The sequence below is a fragment of the Phyllobates terribilis genome, unplaced genomic scaffold (assembly GCF_046119375.1).
Source record: "Phyllobates terribilis strain yellow unplaced genomic scaffold, ASM4611937v1 Scaffold_8__6_contigs__length_399053987, whole genome shotgun sequence".
Lineage (NCBI taxonomy): Eukaryota > Metazoa > Chordata > Amphibia > Anura > Dendrobatidae > Phyllobates > Phyllobates terribilis.
The window spans coordinates 267,353,687-267,366,246 of record NW_027362768.1 but is presented as its reverse complement, the minus strand read 5'-3'; positions in this window follow the sequence as shown (position 1 = coordinate 267,366,246).

Genomic DNA, 12,560 nt, shown 5'->3' with positions numbered 1-12,560 from the left:
TAACGACTACGCCACCTGTGGTGCCTGGTGAGGGGCCACCAGCGCCGATGCAGTCCGCTGAGGCATGATGTTATGGCGGTCTAAGTACTTACTACTCCCCACAGGCGGAGCAAGGCCTCAGGGCAGAGGGACAGGATGGAGGGGGTAGTAGAAGAGGAAGACAGGCGCCGCGTCCTGCGGTGCGGCACAGAAATAACAGTCCGGAGGCCATAGGGGTCAACTTCCAAGGCTTTACTCATGTAGCTGGCAAAGGAAGGCGACTCCCTGCTCCCCGCGGAGTCCTGCGCTCACCAGAGACGGGGGTCCGACAAACCTCCGAGTAAGTCCAGCATTCAGTCGGGACCCTACAGCAGAGTGTTCCTAAACTACAGACCAAATCCTTTCCTGTCCGTGTGAGTGCAAATAGGCCGGGTCTCCCTCTGAGCTCCTCTCAGAACAAGGGCACGGGTAGCAACTCCGCTCCGTCCGATACCCGGTGGGATCCTCTGGGCCTAACCGGGCTTTCCTGTCCAGGACGTAGAGTAGCAAGGTCGAGTGTCGGGGGCCGGTACCCCTCTTGCAGCCAGAGTCCCACTGAATATATCAGGTTGGCGAGGACAGGTGGCGTACACCGCTCCGTCTGCATCCTGCCTGGGATCCATTTGCTGTGGAGCCACACTCCTAAGCTCCGGGCCTTCTTGATCCTGGTCCTTGGTCGGGTTGAGACATTCCTCGTCTACAACCTACCTCTCGTCTCAAGGCCAGGGTACGAGGGCTGTGTCCCTTGCCGGCGCAGGCCCACACAGGATCTGCGCTCCGGGAGGGAGGTCACATTACACACAGTATTTGACAGCACAGTACGACCAACTCACTAACAAGGACCAAGATCAAAGATGGCTTTCTATTAAATATGAAATCTAAAGTGTAACTAACTTGTAGGTCCTCTACCCATACCCACTAACTGGTTCCCCTCACTCTTGGTTCCCCAGTCTCCCTATAACCAGGGGAGCAGCACCTAGGGCATAACAGCTCCCTCTGGTGGAGAAATGTGGTGTTGGATGCAAGGGCTGGGTCACGACTATCACACTGGCCTTACCTCAAAGGAGGAACACTACACTCCATTAAAGAAGTGCAGCATCCCTGTGGCGGTCGAACCCTCAGGGGCGCCACAGCAAGAGATCAGGTTTTGCTGCACAAGAAACCCGCTGAAAAAAAAACACAATGTGTGAACATAGCCTAATGGTGAAAAAAGGGTGAACATTCCCTTTGACATGTATCATTTTCAGGTGTATACGCATACTGGAGGCAGACACTCAGACGTGTATGGTGACTGTTGCTGCTCCGTGCATGACAAAGCCGGCAGCACCCTGAAGAAATAAAGTTAATTTTCTCCTGGGTGCTGCACTTCCAAGTACAGCAGCCAGTCACTTTCATAACGCTATTACCCTGCAGATTAACCCTATATTTGCAAGTTAAAAGCATTCTAGGACATGAGAAGTTCATCTTAATGATATTTTTGTAGTAGGTGAGTAGTAATAAAATATTTCCTTTATTTTTTCTTTTAAACTAGCAGTTCTGACTTCCTTATGTCACTCAGCATCTTAAAGCAACTCTGTCAGCACAGGATGACTGTTCAAACCAAGTGCAGGCGCTCGGTGCTTCACGACAGAGCCAATTATTTAACTGCACCTTCCCACCTGCTTGGTTTCCATCTATCTCCACCCTTCTTTGACTCTATGAAGGTAGAGCTGTCAATCAATTAAGAGGTGTGTGGAGACTGAGCGAAAACAAGCAGGTGGGATGGAGTATATAAATTATTGGCCTTGCTGTGAACCTTAGTTTGAACAGTCAGTCATTCTGTGCTGACAGAGTCTCTTTAACCCCTTCACAACATCCGCTGCACATGTATTGGACCATGGAAGGTGCGTTACCGCAAACCACCGTACATGCACGGCGTGACGATTGTGCAGCCTCACACCGAGCGCGATTAATTGCTGGTGTCAGCTGTATATGAGAGACACCCTGTCCGCTCTATATGAGCTGACACCCTGCAACAATGCCCACAATCAGTGCTAACGCCGATCGCGGGCATTTAACGCCTTTGATGCCGCTGTCAATATCAGGATCAACAATGTCAACACTGATTGATATCGCAGAGGGAGGGAGCTTCCCCTCCGATCTGCGATCACATTGTGCCGATGGTCTCCATGGTGACCCCAGGCTGAAATACCTGTAAGCTCCTGCTCAGAGCAGGATCGGATATACCTCCTCCCTGTGTGAGAGACACAGATCTAATGCCCTGCAATGTAAATAAAAATGGTAAATTGCTGAAAACATCATCTTGTTCTGCAATGATTGAACCACCACACAGCTCCATCAGCGTAAAAATAAAAAAGCTATAGCTCTCAAAATAAAGCGGTGCAAAAACAATTATTTTTCTATAAAAGTTTTTATTGTATAAAAGTGGCAAAACATTAAAAAAATTCTATAAATGTGGTATCGCTTTAATCATACTTACCTGAAGAATCTTATCACTGTCTTATCACTTTTACCACACGTGAACGGCACAAAAAAAGAACCTTAAAACAAACCTGTATTGCTGGTTTTCGTTCATTCTGCCTCCCAAAAATCAGAATAGAGAGCGATCAAAAAATGTAATGTGAAAATGTCAACTAACTCATCCTGCAAAAAACAAGACATCACAGGACTGTCGGCTGAAATATGGAAAAATTATAGCTCTCAAAATATGGTGATGCACAAACTTTGTTTTATGAAAAAAAGGGTATTTTAGTGTGTGACAGCAGTCAAACATAAATCTGGTATCGCACCAACCCGAAGATAAAAAGTAGTCTAATCACTTATACCGCAGTTCTTCACCACCTGTTGATTTGTTCACTTTGCATCCCAAAGATCACAGTATGGCTCGGCTCACATTTATCCTGCGCTCTGCGCTGAGCACTTGCACCGGGGTTTCCCTGTAAATCTCTGAAATAAGCGATTCAGATGGAACCTCTAGCAGAAGATTCACTGTAATGAGGCAGAAGGAGGCACTGTGGACACCATCTGGCTTATGATCCAATTCACAAAAAAGCAAGTCCCCACTAAGGTCTGTCATCTGTCAATGGAAATCTGAAATATAGGGGGCTTCCACGTTACTAGTAGTACAAAAGCTCTGGAAAAGCGCTATGGCTCCTCATCCCCAAAAAGAAATCCAGCGAATTCTGCGCTCCCAAATCCAAATGTCCCCTCCCTTCTGAGCCCCACAGTGTGCCTAAACTGCAGTTGACATCCACGTTTGGCATTTGTGTAGCAATGAGAGCCTGCTTAATTTACAGGTGCATGTCTCCAGAAGCACGAACTGGGCACAATGTACTGGATACTACAATGTATGGGCACTACACTGGCAGATTTGCAATTTTCACTCAGCAACATCCACTGCTGCTTGTTTCTGGAAAACACCCATGGAGTCAAAATAGTCAGTGCACCTGTAGATAAATTCTCAGAGGGGTCCAATTTCCAAAATGGGGTAACTTGAAAGAGGATTTTGCTCTTCTGGCACTTAGGGGCTCTGTATATGGAGTCCACAAACTATTATTTTTTTTTTTTAATCAAATGTTTTTATTGATTTTTATAAAGATTTTTCACAAAGGTAAAACAAACAAACAAAAAAAAAAAACCACATCAACAACCAAACATTGGAGAAACACAGTTCTCCACCCCCAACCTTAAGAAGCATTAAACATGAGTTATTTATACATCTTGGCTCTGCAAAACCAGCAGAATTAGATAAACAAATATTTGAACATAGTAACAATAGTCAATCCAATTACATATAACTTGTGGAAGTACTAATAACAATTTTATTAATTTTTGAAGAAGTTTAAATTTGAGGCATCATATAAATGTAACTCAAAGCAAGCCAAGGCAAAATCTCAGTTCCCTAGATGTCAAACCAGAGCCATCAATTCATAGAGCCCATATCTTGTCAAATTTAGAGATAGCATCTCTTTTAAGGTATATGCCTTTTTCCAAATTTACTAGCCAGTTAACTTTATCAATAAACTCTGATATCATAGCCTCCTGGTCTGCTATCCATTTTTGGGCTATCAATTTTCTTGCCGTATATAACATATGTGCCCCCGCAATTTTGCCGTACTCATCAATAGTCAGATCTTCAACATATCCCAGTATACATACTAATACTAATGGTGAAAGCTCTACATTAATTAGATAAACCCTGTTAATCATTGCTACAACACTCTTCCAAAAAGACACCAAGTTAGAACAGTTCCACATCATATGAAGCATATCTGCTATGTTAGTTTTGCATCTAGGACAGTGGGGACTTGAACGAAATCCTATGTTAAATAAGAATTGAGGTGTCCTGTATACCTGGTGTATCACATATATATGAGACGGTGTATGGGATTCACTTAAAGACAGCTGTGGAACTCTTTGCAGTATATCTGACCAGTGATTTTCCTCTATGGGTCCCATTACACTCTCCCATTTCTCTTTTGATCGCATTGGCTGGTTTGTCAATATAATGTCTAAGACAATGTTATAAAGTAATAAGATCAGTCCACGAGAGCTGTGTACATTAGCTATTCTCTGTATTATTGAGTTTCGGGGTACCCCTCCATTCCAGAACAATGCTTTCCTCCTGATATGTGTGCCTAAATTGTAAGTATTTAAAGAATTCAGAGGGAGGTAACCCATATTCGTTTTGCAGTTGTGAGAATTCCTTAATGACATCACCTATCAGCACTTGATTAAGTCTGTTTAAACCATTGGTGCTCCAGGAGCCAAATCCCACAGTTGGTATAGATTTGGAAGCCATAGAGTGTTTCATAATGAAGTAAATTGAGAAACACCTTCTATTGTAATTTTTTCACCGTCCCCCAAAGTTTGTGACATAACAGCATAGTCGTTATTTTGCCTCCAAGTGTGCCAAACTTATGCGCCTCCAGTACCTCAGCGTTTATCCACACTAAAGATAGACCATGTCTATTATTTATTGATGCTGATCAATGTCAGTGTAAAAGGGCCTTTAAGTAATGTGTATTGTCAAAGATCACAGCCAGGGGGTCACGCTGAACCCATCCCAGTTACTTTTTTGTCACGAACAGTCCTCTGCTGCCCCCTGTCGTCAGGACAATTACACAATTGGCCAACGATTAACAGATGAGGCTGCGGCTATTACCACTGATAGGCCGGTTATTGGAAAACTAATAGTGAGCATATGGTATATACACCTCTGGTTCCAATGCTTGAAATTTATAAATGTACCCCGGTATGGTCACTGCTAACTCAACAATAACTTATTCGCTGCCACCATCAGACGTTTTAATAACGGTGGACTTGACGCCTGATTTCTGGTAGCGTATGGCTTTCAGGGGTGTGGTTTACAGAACAAAAGGAACATAACTATTACATTTTATATTTAATCCAGCACAATAGGCAGTGTTTATAAAAATATACAAAAAAAATTACAAAGGGGACAAAGCAATACAGCACATACAATTACATAAAATAAGAGGATAAACAAAAGAAACTTACGCTGGTCACAGAGATGGCTCAGCTTAGCAAAGGAGAGCACTTTGATTGTAAATGTTCGGTGAACGGGAATCATGCATACACTGACATGTACAGGTGCATCTCACAATTAGAATATCATCAAAAAGTTAATTTATTTCAGTTCTTCAATACAAAAAGTGAAACTCATAGCGTCATTACAGAGTGATCTATTTCAAGTGTTTATTTCTGTTAATGTTGATGATTATGGCTTAGAGCCAATGAAAACACAGGCCTCCTCTGGCCTGGTCTTGCAGTGTCAGCTAGCTGTTGGAGCAAGAACACCACTTCTCCCAAACAGTTACTAACAATGTTTGTGCCAAGTACCATTTACAAGTTTGTATCATCAGGATTAGTCTCTACTACAATTAGTCCCTGGTCCTTCAGTTCCACTCTTCCCACCTTTACTGCCACATCCTTAACCCCGACTAGGTTAAGGGGGAGGCCGTTTGAGGCATAGACGGAAAGATTTGGTTCTGGTGGGCTTAGTTCATCTATGGACCAGAACCTTTTGTAGAGGACATCAGGCATGATGGTTACCTGAGATCCTGTGTCCAGCAGAGCGTGTGTCGGGATGCCGTCCAGCACAATGGACAGGAAAGGTCTTCCTCCCACGAACCTGCTGTACCAGTCTGATGGGCCTGGGGAATCTACTCCTGGGTGTCGGCCCTCGGCTCCAGGGTTTTCTCGTTTAAAGGACAGCTCTGGACGGTGTGACCTGTCTTGCGGCAACGGTAGCAGACAGGGTCGTTCGGCGGGCGCCGTTGGTCGCTCGTCCTCTCAGGGGGTGGCATTATCCTCCTCCTCCTTCTCCTCCAGGGGACATACTCAGGGCTGTCGGCTAGCAGGATCCTCCCCTCTGCCTGGGGCTCCGTCCGCAGCTGCAGGACACTCAGTACAGTGGTCAGGGTTTTGCTCAACAGACGCACTTCAGAGCGCAGGCTGTCCAGCTCACTAGGGGACGTTGCTGGAACCTTGGCTTCAGCAGCCACCGGGGAAAAGGTGGATGCTGCAGGCACTGGGGTGGCCCCACCCTGGTAACATTGAATAGTATTTGTTTCCAGGGGCTGCAGTCCTTTTATAGCCATGTCCTTGAGGTTGCAAAGGTGGCATCTGGATGATCCAGGGACCACCAACGCACAGTCCTGCTCTCCTCTGGAGACCTCAGTCCCCGGACAAACTGTTCCTTCAGCATTTTATTCTCATTATCGATGCTGGTTGGACTAACCTGTTTCAGAGCTCATAGGGAGCCTTGTAAACGCCAGTCATAGTCCTGAACACTGTCCTCCGGTTGCTGAGAGCAGTTGTAGAACCTCATCCGGAGGTCCTTCTCAGTACGATCCTCAAAGACAGTCTGTAACTTTTTAAAGATTGCCGACACTGACTCCTGGTCTGCGGTTGACCAGGTTTCTACTTCACGCTCCGCAGCACCAGTCAATTGTCCCAATACCACAGCGGCTCTTTGTTTGCCTGTCATAGAGTACATGTCCAGTATACCGCATATCTTCCTTTGAATCCAGACAGGGTGTGACGGATCAACCCCGTACTCCAAGATTTTGCCACATGGGGGTCGTCGTAGCGCCTATGTAGCTAATGGGACATAATGTTATAAAGTGGGGTGAATATTGTGGATCACATATTGTTGGACATTTTGGGATGTGACCGAAACACTCCTGGCCCCCACCTTCTTGTGCTCACTTAGCAGTGACAAACAGACAATGTGCTGATTATTGGGTTGTTGCATAACTGCTGTCTGGGAGCCTACTGTGGGTATTATCTGGTGAGAACAATGGGTGCTAAAAATAGCCTGTGTGATTCTCTATAGAACCTGCTTGTGAGAATAAAAGTTAAGTCCATCTTGGAGACACTGTGCGATAGTCATATTTTATATATCCCAGTGTAAGAAAAGCCTTTCCATGTCAGGGGCCTACCGAAGAAGATTGGACATCTGCGGATGGGGTAACTAGCTCCCGTCACACTGGTGTCAGAAGTTGGACTCGGTCCATCTTCTTCAGGAACCAAGGACTGAATGGAAGACATCTGCCAGTAGCTAAAGAGGAATACGTTGAAAGACCTTGTGGAAGCTCGAGGGTTAACCGCCAGCAACAAAACAAAAGCGGATTTGATAGCAGCCATTATGGAGCTCGACAACGCAACAACCTCCAATGGGAACGTGGAAGAGACTGAATTCCAGAGGGAGGTAAAGAGCAGACTGGCACTTTATGCTCCCAACCCGGCAGTACAGATCATAGATAAGGTGATGGCTGATGTGCGTACTGATCTGGATAAAAAGATGGAGATGGAGAGGGCAAGCGGATGGAGCTAGCCAGGATGGAGATGGCAGAGCGGACCAAGATAGAGCTAGCCAAGATGGAGATGGCGGAGCGGAGAGAGAAGATACAGCGAGCAGAGGGAGCCCTCGCTTCCTCCCCGGTATCAGCAGGGGTAAGCCACAAAAAGATCCAATACAATGCCTTCCGACAGTTGGGGGAGGCAGAGGAAGACATTGATGGCTTTCTGCAGGACTTTGAGCGGCAGTGTACCCTTCATAAAGTGGAGCCGAAGAATTGGGTCTAGATTCTGGTCAGCAAGCTGACAGGCCGGGCAGCGGATGCCTATCGCACTGTATCGGATAAGGACTGTATGGACTATAAGCGAGTCAAAGAAGTGATCTTGGCCCGGTATGCACTAACAGCAGAGGCATACCGTCAAAAGTTCCGCAAAACCACAAAACGGGAAACGGATGCCCACGCTGAATGGGCTTGTAAACTATGACGGTCACTGCTACAGTGGGTACAAGGTAGCAAAGAAGACACGAAGGAGGAAAACCTACAGCTCATCGCGTTAGAACGATTCTTTACTGGGTTAACTCCCGAGACGCAAGAATGGCTTCGGGACCGACGACTGGGGAGGAGGCCGCACGGCTGACCGATGAACATTATGATGCCAGGAGGGCCCAATTGTCAGGGTCCAAAACTGTCTCAAGGGGCCCTCCCATGGGTCTGGAGGCCCCTAAACCACAGAAGCTTGGCGGGGGACCCACCAATACCCCAGCCTACCAGAGTCCTCCTGGGGTGCGATGCCACACCTGCCATCAGCTGGGTCACCTGCAGAGACAATGTCCCAACTGGACCCAGCGCACCCAGTGGCCAAAACCGGAAATGGCTACCTTCTACCGGGCCGCTGTACACTGCTACCAAGGCGAAGCCGACCCGGCATCGGTGGCTATGGCTAATTATGGGATGGAAGAGATAGAGGGAGTGCTGCATGAAGTGGACCCTGTGTAGGCAGCCCAAGCAGATAATCGACAACAACATCGACAGTCGGTGTGGATTAATGGGAAACGGCTGCAGGGATTAAGAGATTCCGGAGCTACTCTGACCCTTGTGAAGTCGCATCTCGCCCAAGACCAAAAGATGGGTCGGACAGTGGCGGTTCGTGTAGCAGGGGGAGCCATACATCGACTGCCCACGGCCAAGATTCACCTGAACTGGGGGGATGGCCTTGTCGAGGTCGGCATGATGAAGGATTTGCCTGCAGATGTCCTGCTGGGAAATGACTTGGGGCCCATGTTGTCTTCCTTCTCGGTCGCCCCCCTGGCTGAGACATATCCTGTGACTACCCGGAGACAAGCTCGAGCTGCGGAGGCGGAATCACACTCGGAGGAGGCCCAGGTAAAACACTACAGCCCTTTGCATATTCCCAAAGCCAGACACATTTCATGGGACAACCCAGCAGAATTTAGGAGGGAGGTACTAGAGGATCCCTCATTGCAGGGGTATCGCGGGAAGGCACAGGAGGGGTGAGGGGTACTGGAAGGTGAACAGTTTATATGTCATCAGGGACTCCTCTACAGGGTTACAGAGCAAACTCACTCAGGGACGAGCCCCACTGTAAAACGACAGCTGGTAGTTCACAAAAAGTATAGGCAGGGGTTGCTGCGAATCTCTCATGACATACCCTTGGCGGGGCACCTCGGAGTCGGAGTCGGCCGCACCAGGCATCGTCTGACGCAAAACTTCTTTTGGCCAGGGGTATCCCATGATGTTCGTCAGTACTGCCAGACCTGTGACAGTTGCCAGCGCGTTGGCAAGAGGGGAGATCGCTGCAAGGCCAAATTAACCCCCTTCCCATTGTGGAGGAGCCATTTAGTCGAGTAGCGGTCGATTTGATAGGGCCGTTAGCCAAACCCAGTCCATCAGGGAAAATGTATATATTGACAGTGATAGATTACGCCACGCGATGTCCAGAGGCGGTTGCATTACCTATCATACTGGCACAGATGGTGGCGGCTGCCCTGCTCCAGGTTTTCTCACGGGTTGGATTTCCACGGAAGATTATTTCGGATCAGGGCACCCAATTTATGGCAGAGGTGACCAGCCTACTGTGGAGACTCTGTGGTGTAAAGTCCATTAGAAGCGCCCCATACCACCCGCAAACCAATGGGTTGTGTGAGCGCTTTAACCGAACGTTAAAACAACTCATTGGGACGTTCACCCGGACCTACAGGGACTGGGAGAAATTCTTGCCGCACCTCTTGTTCGCCTATCGGGAGGTGCCCCAAGAATCTACGGGGCTCTCCCCATTTGAACTGTTATATGGGAGGCGGGTGAGGGGGCCCCTAGACTTAGTGCGAGAGCTCTGGGAAGGGGAAGAAACCATAGCAGGAACCCCTATCGTGCCCTTCGTGCTGGAACTCCGGGACCACCTGCAGGAGTTGACTCAGGCTGTGCGTGTGAACATGCAGGCGGCCCAACGGCGTCAGCGCGTATGGTACGATCAGAGGGCTAGAGAACGCACCTTCGAGATAGGACAGAGGGTCCTGGTACTAGAACCGGTTAGGCAGAACAAATTCCATGCCGCATGGCAGGGGCCTTACCGGGTAGTGGGGAAAATAGCCGACTCCACCTACAATGTCGCCGATTGTGACGACCCCAGGGTTATCTGCATGTTCCACGTGAATATGCTGAAGCCCTACCGGGAGCGCCCTGAAGAGGTAGCTGCCATCTGCGCACCCGAAGCAGAGGATTTAGCCGGACTCCCCTTGCCTGATGTCTTAGGTGAGAGGACTCAGTCGAAAACCTGGGACCAGGTACACTTAGGAGAAAACCTAGGGACCCGGGAGAGAGAGCAGGCCGAAACATTGCTGAGGCAGCGGCAGAGGATGTTCTCAGAGAGACCGGGGTTCACCCGACTTGCACAACACAAGGTTGAGACACAAGATCAGACTCCCCTGAGACAACCCCCCATCCGCGTCCCGGAGTCTGTACGAGAAGGGATGCGAAAAGAGATACAGGAGATTTTGCGTTTAGGGGTCATTGAGGAGTCAGATAGTCCCTGGGCGTCCCCTGTAGTGTTAGTGCCTAAGAAAGATGGGACTACCCGGTTTTGTGTAGACTATCGCAAGCTAAATGAGAAAACTGTGACGGATGCGTATTCCATGCCGCGTGTGGACGAGTTGTTAGACCGGCTGGCTGGGGCAAAGTATTTGACCACCATCGATCTATGCAAAGGCTATTGGCAGATCTCCCTAAGTCCTGATGCTATTCCCAAGTCTGCATTTGTCACCCCGTTTGGCTTATTCCAGTTTCGGGTTATGCCATTTGGGATGAAGAATGCCCCCGCGACCTTCCAGAGGCTGGCAGACCGGCTTCTGGATGGTCTCCAGGACTATGCTTGTGCCTACCTGGATGATATCGCCGTCTACAGCGCGACATTGGATGAGCATCTAAATCACCTAGAGACAGTATTGGAGAGGATCCACAAAGCCGGAATCACCCTGAACCCCAACAAGTGTCACGTAGGCAAAGCAGAGGTTCTGTTAGAACCCTCCTGTTAGTTTTTTTCTATTTTGTGGTCACGTGACCTGCTGCCTATTTATTCCAGCTCCGCCCTCCTGGCTTTGCTGGACTTCAGTGTTACTTTGACTCTTAATCTAGCCAGGTGCTTTGTACCTATCTCTATAGTTTGCTTGGTCCTTGGACCTCTAGTACTTTTTGTCTGTTTGTCTTTTTGCTCCGCTATAACTTCTGCTTGGAGGTGTCCAATTTTGTCCCAGTCCTTAGTACTTTTAGGGACCCCTCCCTTATATCTATAGGTCTCCGTTCAGACTAGCTGAGGACGAAGGCGGGTCTGTTCTCAAGGAACAGGTTGCCCGCTGCATCGTAGGGAATCAGCTTAGTCCTATTGTAGGGACAGTTTTCCTTTCTTTCCTTAGTTCTTGTAGCAGATCATAACAGTAAGTCCAGCCCAAAACAACAAAAAAAAGAACTCTTAGGAAAGAAATCCGGAGATCAGCATGGTGTCTGTTCAGGAATTGGCTCAACGCCTGCAGGGATTGTATCTTGAGGTGTCCGAGCTCCGGCAACACGTGAGTAGCTGTACTGGAGCGCATTTTGTGGAACCGAAGGTAGGACTACCTGATTTTTTTTATGGTAAACAACAAGATTTTTTTTCCTTTAAAAATGCTTGTTTATTATATTTTCGTTTGAGACCCAGGTCCTCTGGGAATGAATCACAGCGCATTGGGTTTATCATGTCACTTTTGCGCAAGGAACCACAGGGATGGGCCTTTTCTCTCCAACCTAATGATCCGTGTTTTAGATCAGTGGAGGATTTTTTTCTGCTATGGGGTTGTTGTATGACGATCCTGATCGAGTCTCATCTGCTGAGACAGAACTGAGACGTTTGAATTAGGGGTCAGGTGATGTTGAAAATTATTGTACACACTTCAGAAGGTGGTGTTCTGAAGTGGAATGGAATGATTCTGCGTTAAAATGTTTGTTTCTTGCTGGTCTAAGTGAAAGGGTTAAGGATCTTCTGATTGCTTTCCCTGCACCTGGAACCTTACAAGAAGCCATGCAATTAGCTATACGTGTGGACAGGAGACTGTTTGCCAGGGTTAATGAGGAGAAAACTCCTGCTATGGCAGCTCCTAGTCATCAGACGTTCTGCTCGGACGACGGGGAACCGATGGAGATTGGGGCGATGTCACTCCGCTCTCAGGA